Here is a 13677-nt window from a genome sequence, read left to right on the forward strand (position 1 = left end):
GTTTTGTTTAGTTGACCTCTTTCACTCATTGATTTCTCAGAATCGTTACTTTCATGAGTTTGTATTTATATTACTTTTTGTCTTTTTGGGGTATAATAAAACCCACAGTTTGAAAATACACCTGTTTGTTCTTAGCAGCTTGGCCCCTGATACACACACACACACACACACACACACACACACACACACACACACACACACACACACACACACACACACACACAGTATCACAAACACACACACACACACACACACACACACACACACACACACACACACACACACAGCATCACAAACACACAGTATCACAAACACACACACACACACACACAGTATCACAAACACACAGTATCACAAACACACACACACACAGTATCACAGACACACACACACACACACACAGCATCACAAACACACAGTATCACAAACACACAGTATCACAAACACACAGCATCACAAACACACAGTATCACAAACACACACACACACACACACACACACACACACACACACACACACACACACACACACACAGCATCACAAACACACAGTATCACAAACACACACACACAGTATCACAAACACACAGCATCACAAACACACAGTATCACAAACACACACACACACACAGTATCACAGACACACACACACACACACACAGCATCACAAACACACACACACACACAGTATCACAGACACACACACACACACACACAGCATCACAAACACACAGTATCACAAACACACAGTATCACAAACACACAGTATCACAAACACACAGCATCACAAACACACACACACAGTATCACAAACACACACACACAGCATCACAAACACACACACAGACAGTATCACAGACACACACACACACACACACACACAGCATCACAAACACACAGTATCACACACACACAGTATCACAAACACACACACACACAGTATCACAGACACACACACTCTCAGTGTTGCTGACAGATGGTTCGCTCTGTGTGAGGAAGCTGATCTGATTCAGTACAGAGACCCCCCGTCACCTCCTCCTCCTCCTCCTCCTCTTCGTCCTCCTCTTCACTTTGTGCCTTCTGCTCGTTTCTGTTTCCTCTCCACGTTTGAATATTCTGCTCGTCTGTCTTTAGTTACCTTCCAGATTTCTCTCTGTGGACGGCTTTAATGGGACTCCAGATCCTGTTTACTGCTCTTCCCTGCAGACACTGCACATTTTAGTTCGTTACACATATTTAAACCAGCACGAATGCACCTTTGACCCCTAAATGAGTCATTACTATAACAGCCAGTGTCAAACTAAAATACAAACATGCTTTCTAATCAGTACATGTTGGAAATTCCTGCATCTGAACAGAATGACAGACGCGTCGTACTTTTATGGAACAGCCGGCTGTTATGGACCTTGACGGGCAGCGAGCTGCAGGATGATCATGAGTAACAGTTAAATCCCAAAGCTTCTGCACCGGAGTCAAAGGCGTGGAAACACAAAACCACTCACCTGCAGGTCCTGAGAAGGTAAACGCACATTTAACAAAGCTAAGAAATACAAATACATCTCCAAGATAGCAGATATGTTACAGTCTAAGTAACAACTGCTGGAAGTTTAGGGGTGATTTCAGCCGGTGTTGTCTCTGGGTCACCGTACATGAGCTCAGTTCAGTTTAGGGCCTGAGATGTCTGGGAAGATGCTGCTGAGCAGCTTCTTGTTCCATCAGACTCACAGACGAGTGTCCAAAATGAGTTTTTAACAAAGCTTTGATGGAGATAAGAACAAAATGAGCACATTTCTGATAATGAAACTCTGCTGATGCAACACCAACATTCAGCCTGAGCACTGCAGCCAGGAGAAATCAAAACATCACGGTCATGTTCTCCACGTTCCCTCTTTGCATGTGTGGGGGAATTATGTCTTTATCTGCACGGTGGCGAGGTCTCTACATGCTAACTGAACACCTCAGACTTTGTTTCTGAGGACTGCAGAGCCCGAAGGACCATTTGCAGCTTTGTTTTGGAGCTCAGCTCTTTGGAGTTTGCTCGTGTTTGGACGCCTTTTCCGGTTCCCAGAGGATCAATAAAGTTTCCTTTAAACTGCCACACAATCCAAGATAATATGCACGCACACAGACAGGCAGCAGTGAGACTAACACACAGAGATGAGACTCATTCTGCACCTGGAAGTCTCCACAAGTGACATCACTGCCCCTCGTCTGACCCGTCATCATCATCATCATCACAGCTATGGAGCTGCAACCAGCTAATGCTTCATTTCTGAACGACAGATGACATGAAGGTGAACCATGTCATCGGAATCTGCGCTGCAACAGGAAGAAGAAAACTAGAACAAGAGGTCAGAGGTCACACACACAGAGCATCACATGCTGCAGGGAATGGGTCACATGTTGTCCTCCCGCACGCACACACACGTACACACACACACACACAGTGTCAGCTCACTGCCTCTGAGCAGACTCTCATGTGCGTTGTTACTACACAAAGAGAGTGTGTGTTTCTCAGTGCCAGCCACACTGATCTTTTACTAAGAACCACAGTTTTTATGATGAAAGTACTGCGTTTTGTACTCTAAAAAGTAAAAGTTGAATCTTATTAATGCAAAGAACCTAGAAGCAAACATGCTCATCATGCAAAGCGTTTTACAGTCATCTTGGTTTTATTATTGCACACATGCATTTACATCAGTCACTGAATGAAAGTTAAATGTGTAACAGCGGTGCCGTCCACAGCACCCAGAGAGCACGCTGGAGAATAATCTGGCTTTCTTCTGGCACAGTTGGCTCAGACTGCAGAATGAAGTGTGGGACGGACTCGGCCCAGAAGTCACGAGCTGAAATCTATCTTTGGATTCTTTGACTGGTTAATATCTGAGACACACGTTCAGCTACTTCCTGTTCCTGAGTGTTTTAGGGCTGAAGATTGTTGGAGATAAGCTGACTGCATGGTCCATGTTTCTGCTGGCAGTCCTGGATTTCTCTGTTTGTCTCACAGAGTAAATAAGCTGTTTCCAAAAATGCAGATGAAAAAAAAAAACCGTCACATTTTGAAAAAAAGTTACTGCGTGTGTTCAGTTTAAAGTGTTTATGATGTAACAGGCGAACTGAAGTCCTGCAGCAGCAGCAACATGCATGAAGTCTTTCTGCTGACGAGAAAAATAATCAAACGTGTGTGTGTCTGTGTGAGTGTGTGTGTCTGTGTGTGTGTGTGTGTCTGTGTGAGTGTGTGTGTGTGTCTGTATGTGTGTGTGTGTGTGTGTGTCTGTGTGAGTGTGTGTGAGTGTCTGTGTGAGTGTGTGTGTGTGTGTCTGTGTGAGTGTGTGTGTCTGTGTGTGTGTGTGTGTCTGTGTGAGTGTGTGTGTCTGTGTGTGTGTCTGTGTGAGTGTGTGTGTCTGTGTGTGTGTATGTGTGTGTGTGTGTGTGTGTGTCTGTGTGTGTGTGTGTGTGTCTGTGTGAGTGTGTGTGTCTGTGTGTGTGTCTGTGTGTGTCTGTGTGTGTGTGTGTGTGTGTCTGTGTGTGTGTCTGTGTGTGTGTGTCTGTGTGAGTGTGTGTGTCTGTGTGTGTGTCTGTGTGTGTGTCTGTGTGAGTGTGTGTGTGTGTATGTGTCTGTGTCTGTGAGTGTATGTGTGTGTGTCTGTGTGTGTGTGTGTGTGTCTGTGTGAGTGTCTGTGTGAGTGTGTGTGTGTGTGTCTGTGTGAGTGTGTGTGTCTGTGTGAGTGTGTGTGTGTGTGTGTGTCTGTGTGTGTGTATGTGTGTGTGTGTGTGTATGTGTCTGTGAGTGTATGTGTGTGTGTGTGTATGTGTCTGTGTCTGTGAGTGTATGTGTGTGTGTCTGTGAGTGTGATCCTGTCGGCTCCCTGCAGATAAACGTATGGGTGTTTGCAGGGATCTCTTTGGATCCTGGTCATGGAGACTTTAGCAAAGATATCTGGTATCCTTCAGCAGTCAGTAGCTGTCAGTGGTGCTGAGGAGCCAGTACATACAAACACTGAGATATGAACTTATTTAATGTTTGGCATTTTCAAAAAGCTGTAAAAGACAAATGTTTCCAAACTCTAAACTCCATCTGCTCGCTGTTAAGAGGCCTGCTGTGAAGATCATCTGTGCCAGTTTCATGGGAACTGGAAAAAACACAAACACCAATATGGCACAAATGGATGTCACAGCTATGCTCAGCTTCTAAACTACAACACTGGGTTCAGTAGTGCTTACACGCACCTCTGACTTTGACCCATTGGTGGCGGTAGAGTGCTTGAGAAGCAGGCATGTTCCAGAGGCTACCAGAGACTCCATGAAGAAGAAAGGGTACAAACACTGTGGGCACAAGTATCAACCTGACTGACAGGCGGCTGCAGCTGCCAGCTAGGCTTCCCCTCAGCTAACTGGAGTCCCTGAACTGGACCGTGTTTGTGCTGTTGGAGCCTTTTTAATGTAATTATCTGACCAATAATATGGCTGCTGTGGCTTCATTGGGCTAACAGACCGTCCAAGAAGGTGGAGCTCCAGTTAAGGTGAGAGAAACTCTGGGATTTTAATTGGATGTTACCGAGCACTTGTGTGATGTTCCCACACAGTCTGTGGAGGTAGCTTGCTAACCAAGACAGCTATCATTAGCTGATAATTTAGCACTCTACTCTGCTGTCCTGATAAGGTCACTTTAGGCTTCAAAACCTAACACAATGGTGGCCATAAAGCAAAGGTGGAGGCTCAAAAATGATCCCAGAAACCACTGGGTGATGTCACAGTGGCTACATCCATCTTTAATATACAGTCTATGAAAACACTCTGAGATCAGTGACAGAAAAGCTCACATTTCTGCTTCCTCCTAACAGGATCTTTGTGAATCAGCTCTGTTACACACTCACGACCTCGGATGATGGCACATTTAAATGCAGAATCAGCAGATCATGTGTCTGATTTCTTGTGGTTAATTAAAGATGACTTTTAAATCTTCTCTCCACACATGAATGAGGCGAGCTCTGCTCCTCGTGTAGCACGAAGGTAAGGACGGTTCCTCTCAGCCTCTCCGAGTGCAACCTGACCTGCTGGAGCTCACATCAAATATTCATCAGCTCCTTTCACAACATCTTGGACCCTCCAGGAAACACACAAACGTGAGATGGTGTGTGCGCCGCATGAACTCATCGCATCAGTGTTCATATGATCCGAGCGCTTCTCTGTTTAACGCATTACTGTCCCATTATACTCCATAACTAACGATGAAACAATAAGGCACCATTTATGGTGGGTGATAACAATAAACTTTATTGATATGGTTCTTCACTGCCACGACTAACACATTAAAATATGATCCTCTGTGGAGCAGAAATATCTGCAGCACATCTCTGCATGTGTTTGCTGAGAAACCAAAGTGCTGCACACTTTAAACCTGAGGGTTTAACAGTTTATGGTGGATTTAGTCCAGCATGTGAGTAATTTCACCCCATCGGTAATAATCTCAGCTCACGGCTAATCCTGGTTAGTCTGAATCCAGGTTCCACAGAGGAAGAGGACGGCCGGACCTTTGTGGTCTCTGTGTGTGTTCTTGGCTAAAATGCTCTAGCAAAGATATTTTTATATCAACAGTCTTATTTTCGTGGTTAAGTAAAGATGACATCACTGTCTGCAGCAGTGTGGCGGCTGCAGTGAGGCACACGATCATCACGAGGAGTTCATGTTTACAGCGGTAAATGTTTTATGACTCTGACATTTTTTTCAAAACATTTCAAATCTGTTGATTTGTTTGATTTGCATAAAGGGCTTCTTCCTGTGCCTTTCACAGTAAAAGTCCATGACCTATCCAGCGTGTGCCTGCTGCAGTGGAGGAACCTAAAGGACTAAATTAAATCTGATCTTTTCCTCTAACACCGAGCTCCTGTGAGAGGAGCTGGACGCTTCAGAGGGCAGCAGGCAAGCTGAGCAATCCGCAACAGAGAGCGAGCGCTGGTTTTCAAACCTCAAACTTCTTCTGGGGTTTATTCCTAGGAGTCCTGAGCTTCATGTTTGGTCCAGTATCAGACTTCCTTCATTTCCTTAAGTGGCCCTATTCCGCTTTTTCCATATTTCCTGTCAGATACGCTCAGTCGTCACTTTATTAGGAACACCTTACCTTTTTGCCTTCCTTCAGATCTTCCTGAATCCTTAAACACGGTGCTGGAAACGTTCCTCAGAGATGTTGGTCCATGTTGACAGCATCACACAGCTGCTGCAGATGTGTCAGCTGCATCCATGATGAGACTCTCCCGTTCCACTACATCCCAAAGGTGTGACTGAGATCTGTGAATGTGGAGCCTGTTTGAGTTCAGTGAACTCATTGTCATGTTCAAGAAACCAGTTTGAGATGATCTGAGCTTTGAGACATGGAACGTTATCCTGCTGGGAGCAGGAGATGGTACACTGAGGTCATAGAGGGATGGACATGGTCAGTGGCCTGTGGTGTTCAAACAGTTAGCTGGTACTGAGGGGCCCAAAGAAAATCCCCCCCAGTCACAGCACCAGCAGCCTGAACCAGGAAGGATCTGACTCTACTCCCCAAATGTTGCAGCAGAAATCGAGACTCATTCGAGCTTCTTACCGTTTTGGTGAGTCTGAGTAATTTATAGCCTCAGTTTCCTATCCTTAGCTGACAGTGTGCTCTTCTGTTGCTGCAGCCACTAAGAGATGCTCTTCTGCACAGCTCAGTTGTAACGATTGGTTATTTGAGTTACTGCTGCCTTCCTACAGCTCAAAGCAGTCTGCCCATCCTCCTCTGACCTCTGACATCAACCAGCATTTCTTCCCGGAGGACTTCAGCTCACCGGATATTTTCTCGTTTTCGGACTCTGAGGGAAAATCCCAGCAGAACAAATGTTCAGAGTCATCTAAATCACCTTTCATCCTCATTCTGATGCTCGATTTGAGCTTCAGCAGGTTGTGTTGACTGAGTTTCTGCCGTATGATTGGCTGATTATTTGTGTTACCAAGCAGCTGAACAGGTGTAGGTGACGCTGGGCCTCTGCAGACTTCCTGAAGCTGGCTAATTAAAGTAAAGTGGGTTTTTAGGGAGGGGTGCCTTAAAGAGACAGAGGGTGGAGAGTGGGGCAGCATAAATGTCCAGAATAAGATCGGGGAGGATTATTTTGAACTGTGAATCATGCAAAGCTCCATGAAGATGAAGACTGTAGGTGGACAGTGAAGCTGCACTGACGACACCACACTCCTGCCTGCATCCACTCAGAAAACACAGGAAGTCTTACATCTGAGATTTTAAATAATAACAAAGAATTACATCCTTTAAGATTTCCAGTCCTTCAAAATAAAAGCCTCCATTGGAGCAGAGAGAGCATCACTATGCAACACGGGGCCTGTAGAGGACTGGGGGTGTTTCCATGGAGACGATGAGGCTCCACTTCAATTGTTCAATTATAGGTGTGAAATCTTTATTATTGACACACACACACACACACACACACACACACACAAAGCAGTCTTTCTTTTACCCCTTCATGGGGGTATCCTGGTTTTCCAACAGGAACATCCATCACAGTGTTCCTGCTCAGAGATTATTAATCAGCATGAAAACAAGCAGCAGCGAGACCTCTATGAGATTCAGAGCTTAAACATCAATACAAGAATCATCTTTCATAGACTGATGAGACCTTTAATCCCGTTTGGATCAGCCATGTTTGATGATGTCACTGTTTTTGTACCACTTTTAAAACTTGTTTGAATTTTCATTTTAAATGATAAAGAAATCGTGTTACATCATCATTAGAGGACAAACGCAGATTTATTTGGGCAGATTAAGAACTTCCATCCATCCATGTTCTCAGGGGCTGATCTAGTTCCCGCAGCGGGCTGGTGTCTCTCCCAGCCGTCTGTGGAGAGGCAGGTTTAACCGCTGCCACGGCACCATCACATCCCCACCTGTCAGCGCCGCTGTGTGGCAGGCAGGGTTAGGACTCGGAAACAGAATACGACCATCAAGCCCCCTCCAAAATAAAAACAAACTAAATAAACAAAGTGGGCAGAAGTCAAAAACACAAATTAAAGAGAAATAACACACTGGACTGGAACAACACAACATGAGGGGAACTGAGACAATAAATGCACTTCAGGACAACAAGAGGGTGGAAACAGGAGGACACATGGCTGGGAACAACTAACATGCTCTAAACTAAAGGGGAAGTTAACCCAGACGTAAGACACAGAGCAGAACCTCCACCAAAATAAAACAGGAAGCGAGCAACAACAGAAAAGGGAGACAAACTCGGCACAAAACCCAAAAATTCTGGATCAAAGCTCCGGAGACCGCGACTCATTCACAACACGTCTAACCCGAGGAAACATCACACAAAACACGTCAGAGAGCCGCCCGAAAGGACCTGCAGCTCACTCCAGCACACCTGTCCTCAACATGCACACTGATGATGATGATGATGAAGCTTCCTGTGGTCAGTCGTCATAGAAATGAGCCTGTTTCATCAGAGCCTTTAAATTTGGGATGTTTATGTGAAATGGATCAGTTTGATCTACAGATTAGAAACAGAGGAAGGCTTCTCTCACACACACACACACACACACACACACTCTCTCGGTTTCCCTCGTATTGATCAAACTGTCAAACATCTCTCTTTTACCACACTTAAGCCAGAGGAGAGGAGGAGTGGAAGGAAATAAGGAAAGGAAATAAAGATGTAGGAAGGAATAAATGATGAAAGGAAGCAGGAGGAGAGGATCCTGAAAAACAGGAAGTCAGAGCCCAACAGGTTTCCTCACCGACAGCAGCCTTCCCGTGAAACCACAGGAAGGTTTTAATCTGTCAACCCATTTTATTTTGAAGCTGAACACGTCTCAGAACCATCCACTGAAGACAGGACACGTCCCATTTAGTTTAAGGTGGACCTGCTCACTCTAAACACGCTCAAAGCTTCTCATGAACTCTGTGTATGTTCAGTAATCCTGAGCCAGAAGCTTAGAAGTTTATCACAGTCTGTAATAGTACGGTCATCTCAGGCACTGTTTATCTGTTTGCTAGGGGCAGCCAATCAGACGAAAGATGTCTTGAAGAGAGAGAGAGGTCAATGGTAACTCTTAATGTCAAATATGACATCTTTTAAAAATGATATCAACACACTCAGAGCTCCAGCTACTCTGTTTTTGATCACACACAGACACACACACACACACACACACACACACACACACACACACATAAAGCTGCAGTAGCCCCAAAATAAAATGAAAGCCTTAAAAATAAAACTTCAAAAAAATTTCTTAACATGAAACATTAAAATAAAAACAGTGAAATGGACCTTTAACCCAACATGGCTGCCACAGACAGAAACACAGTCAGCCAATCAGAAGACTCAATTAAAAAGGTGCTGCTGACCTTTGACCCCACGGTTGTGAAAGTGACATCACTGCTGCGGTGTCAGAGGAATGAATAAATCAAACGCACCCTCTGTCTGCAGCTCCACTGACTGGACTAATTTACCCTGAGTGCTACAACACACACACACACACACACACACACACACACACACACACACACACACACACACACACACACACACACACGTTGGTTAACTGCCATCAGTGTGTGAATCAATCTCTACTCTGCAGCAGAAACACAGGATTGCATGTGTGTGTGTGTGTGTGTGTGTGTGTGTGTGTGTAAGTCACATCAGGAAGATGGATGAGTCACAGCCACGTCTGATTCCTCTGAAGTTCAGGTTTAATCAAGTTTTTGGCATCAAAACACAAAATCTGCAGGTTTGAGCTGCAGAGCAACACACACACACACACAAAACACACACACACACGCACACTGAGACACTTCCCCTCAGTTCAAATCAAAGTGACACATTTAAAGGATGACTCCCTGTAATTTGAGCCGGCCGAGGTGTGAGCAGAGCTGAGGTCACGCTGTCTGCAAACACTCACAGAAGGAAAAACAGGAAGGAAAGAAGCTGCAGGGTTTCCAGGAATAATTCCATATTAGTTATTTAACACTAACATTTCTGAACAGCGACAGAAGCATCGACCGTCAAAGTGTGGCAAGTTCAGGTGATCACCTGCAGGTGTGTGAAGCTTGACGGTCCCGCATGAACAGGATGCAGCTGAACATCCTCCGACATCGTTCTCCAGCCAACATTAAAGTTTTTGTGGAACCGACACAGAGGCCATGATGATAGCTCCACTTTTTCTTAGAAACAGCTAAAAATATGAATTTTCCAGCAGTGACTTCCTGGTTGGTGCTTTACAGGGTTACGGTCTGTGTTCCCTTTACAGCGTCTGCTGTACGGGTCACACCAGAGATTAAAGGAGACTGAGCAGCTCAGTTTGTCTGCTGAGAGCCGTCAAACACTGTGTTTATGAAACTCCGCCTCAAACGCTCAGGCTGCTGTAATGTGCAGGCTGTCGGTCAGTGTTTACCTCATGATGGCGCTGTGGAGCATCCACAACTATTTACTCTGTAAAACTTTATGAAAGGAGTGGAGACGGGTCGATGAGTGCGAGCGGCTCACTGCCGTCTAATGACAGCGATGCTGAGCTGAGCTGTTCGGGATTTCCAGGACTTCCAGTAAGGCTGCTGTGCTTGTGCAGCTAGCTGCTGTTAGCAACAGCTAACTGAGCTTTTATTCAAGGCGGCTGAAGCGTCGTCAGCGACACTGAGCAAATAAACTCTGATACGATGTGAGAATGAAATTAGACTGTTTAACAGAGGAAAGTGTGATTTTTGGGACACTCACATTAGCTGGTACACAGTTAGCTTATAGGCGGCTGCTGTCAGCAGAGGATCGCGGGTCTGATCTGGTGACAATCAGTAACTGCAATCAGGAATAAATAATCATCTTTATGGATGTTTTATGCCAGAGACTGTGCAGTTTGGGAAGTATTGACTATAAAATAATAAACTGAACTAACAGAGTAACTCTGTGACGCTAAATAGTTTCAGAAATATTTCTGAAATCAGCAAACACTCACTTTGATTCACTGACCCTTATTTTTCTTCATTCACCATCAGACTGAACTCAGTCTCGATCAGATACTCATCAGCGTTTGTAACGGCCTTTAACCCTGTCGGGTTTGTTGCATAGTTTGTCCACCAGAGGGCACTCTGTAACTTCCCTGTAACAACACGTGCTTCGAACGCCTCAAGCAGTCGGCTGATCGGAGCGGCGTCGGTGAGTAATCTGCGACTTGTTGTGACAATGAAGCCAGATTATTTTTGCACTTCCTGCAGCAACTCTCCAAAAGCAGTCAGATTAATCCTGCTACAACACAACCAACATCCCCTCAGTCTGGCTCACTCCTTCCCACCGCTCTGCGCCATGTTTAAAACCAAGCCTACAGATGCTGAGCTTCCAGCTGTTTGGAAAACTGCTGCACTGTATCACAAACCAAACGCCCCCTTTTAAAAAAAAAGTGCTTCCCACACCGGAGAGAACATCATGTGTTCCACATCCGTGTGTTCTGAGACTAATCGCTAACCAAACTCCACCCCTCTCACAGGCTGCAGGGAGTTTCAATCCAAGCGCTCCTGTGGCCCCACAGCTGCAGCTGACAGCTGAGCCTGCAGTGGCCCTGGGAGCAAACACCCACAGGTTAACAACTGCATCACAACTTTACACACACACACACACACTCCAGGCCTTCGGTGCAGCATTAACCCAACACCCCTTCACCCCTGGGGTGGGCTGCGTGTGTGTGTTAACATCCACCCAGTTTACTAAAGGACAAAAACAAAACCCCGGATCAGTTTCCTCACTCACAGGCCAGAAAAGAAGAGCTTCACCCCACAGTCCAAACTAAACACACCCACAAACATGCAATCATCTCCCATCAGCTCTCCGTCACAGCACAAACCAAGCGCTCCTTTATCTGTCCTCTGAACCAACTGCACTGACCCCCCCCCATTGCTTTCTTCAGCCATAAGATGGACAATAAACCAAGCGCTCCCTGAACCTCAGGAGCAGCTCCAGGAGACTTTCAGAAATCAGAAATACTTTATTATCCCAGAGAGAAATTTCTGTTGTTACAGCTGCAACCGTTCCATTTAAATGAATAAAACCAAAACAAAAGAAAAACGAAGAACACAATCGGAGCGCTGTAATGCACAGTTCTGCAGTCCAAATCTTCATCGTCATCCTCACACTGTGCTGCTCCTGCACAAATAAACTCAGCACAAGTGGAGCTACAACTAAATCAAACCAACTCCATGTGGAAACCAAGCGCTTCTTTCCACCAGCCGGAACTCTCTTCCTTCTCTGGCTTAAGTTCTCAGCTGGCACGTGGGAAATCACAAATCAAGTGCTCCCCTGAATACCTCAAAGCTGCATGTGGCATCTCCTGTTCATTCAAAAAAACCCACAAAATGTAGGTGCAGTAAAATCAAACCAACCCCACTTCTTCTGTTGCCTGGTTTTCACCTCCACTTAATCTGGTGTGTGATGATTCTGAAACCAAACACTCCTGCCCCCCCAGCACAAGCTTGAACTTGACCTTCACAAGAGGCAGAGCTGAATCTAAATTGAACCAACCCTGAGTTTCCTTTGCATGCAGACGCATCACTTCCTGTTTCAGAAGCATGCAGTGATGTTGCAACAAGGTAAATGGACTCATTCTTATAAAGCGCTTTTCTACTCTAGCTGAGCACTCAAAGTGCTTTACACAACGCGTTTGCATTTACCCATTCATGCAGTGAAGTGCTTTTTAATCTAACATTCACACACACTCACACTCTGACAGTTACATCGGAGAGCAACTTTGAGCAACTTTGAGTTCAGTATCTTGCCCAAGGATACTTTAGCATGCAGACTGGAGCAGGAATTGAACCACCGCTCTTCCGATCAGTAGATGACCTGCTCTACCTCCTGAGCCACAGCCATCCCAAAGTCCCACTGAGGGCCAGCTTCGTCTCAGCCTGCATGTGGGACATCACTAACAAAGTACAAGCTGGGGCTGCAGAAACACCACCTGGAACCTCATCCATCCATCCATCCATCCATCCATCTTCTCTTGCTTATTTGATTCTGGGCCACAGGGGTGCTGGAGCCTATCCCAGCTATAGAATCTCACCCCTCACCTGAACAATGATTAAGTGCTGCCGTCATCACCTGCATGCACAAGCTTTAAGCTTTACCTACACTAGAGACAATCCTAAAACGAAATCAAACCAACCCCTCCTGCAGTGCCCTGCTTCACCTGCTCCAACTAGCTAGCAGTGGTGCATCAGAATCCAAGCCCTCCCTCAGTACTCCATGACCTGGAGTCTCCTTCATATGCAAAGCATCATTTCTCATTTGTGCAGCCCAGAGCCGCTGCAACAAAACCAAACTAACCCCTTCTACTTTCCCTTTTTGCCTCTCCTCTCTGCTGGCATGTGGGATATCACAAACCAAGCGCTCCCCTCAGAACCTGGAGGTCCCTTTCACATTTTTAAAAACGAAAAGTACAAAGTGGGGCTGCAACGAAAACAAACACTGTCGGCACATTATCGCCCCTCCTGTCGCTCTTTAGGCAAACCAAGCGCCCCCTTCGTCCTCTCCTAATGAACAAGCCCCTCATGTCTTCCCACACACACACACACACACACGCACACACACACACATCCCCAACCACTATCCCTCCATCCTAGACCCGGACTCCTCTGCTAGCATGGGATGCATCACAAACCAAGCGC

General features: G+C 45.7%; 1 protein-coding gene across 1 annotated transcript in view; it reads right to left on the reverse strand.

Annotated features, from left to right (window-relative positions):
- Positions 1-13677, reverse strand: part of mgat4b (alpha-1,3-mannosyl-glycoprotein 4-beta-N-acetylglucosaminyltransferase B) — a 166734-nt gene that overhangs the window by 152453 nt on the left and 604 nt on the right. The window lies entirely within an intron of this gene.

Source organism: Archocentrus centrarchus, chromosome 10 (assembly GCF_007364275.1).
Source record: "Archocentrus centrarchus isolate MPI-CPG fArcCen1 chromosome 10, fArcCen1, whole genome shotgun sequence".
NCBI lineage: Eukaryota > Metazoa > Chordata > Actinopteri > Cichliformes > Cichlidae > Archocentrus > Archocentrus centrarchus.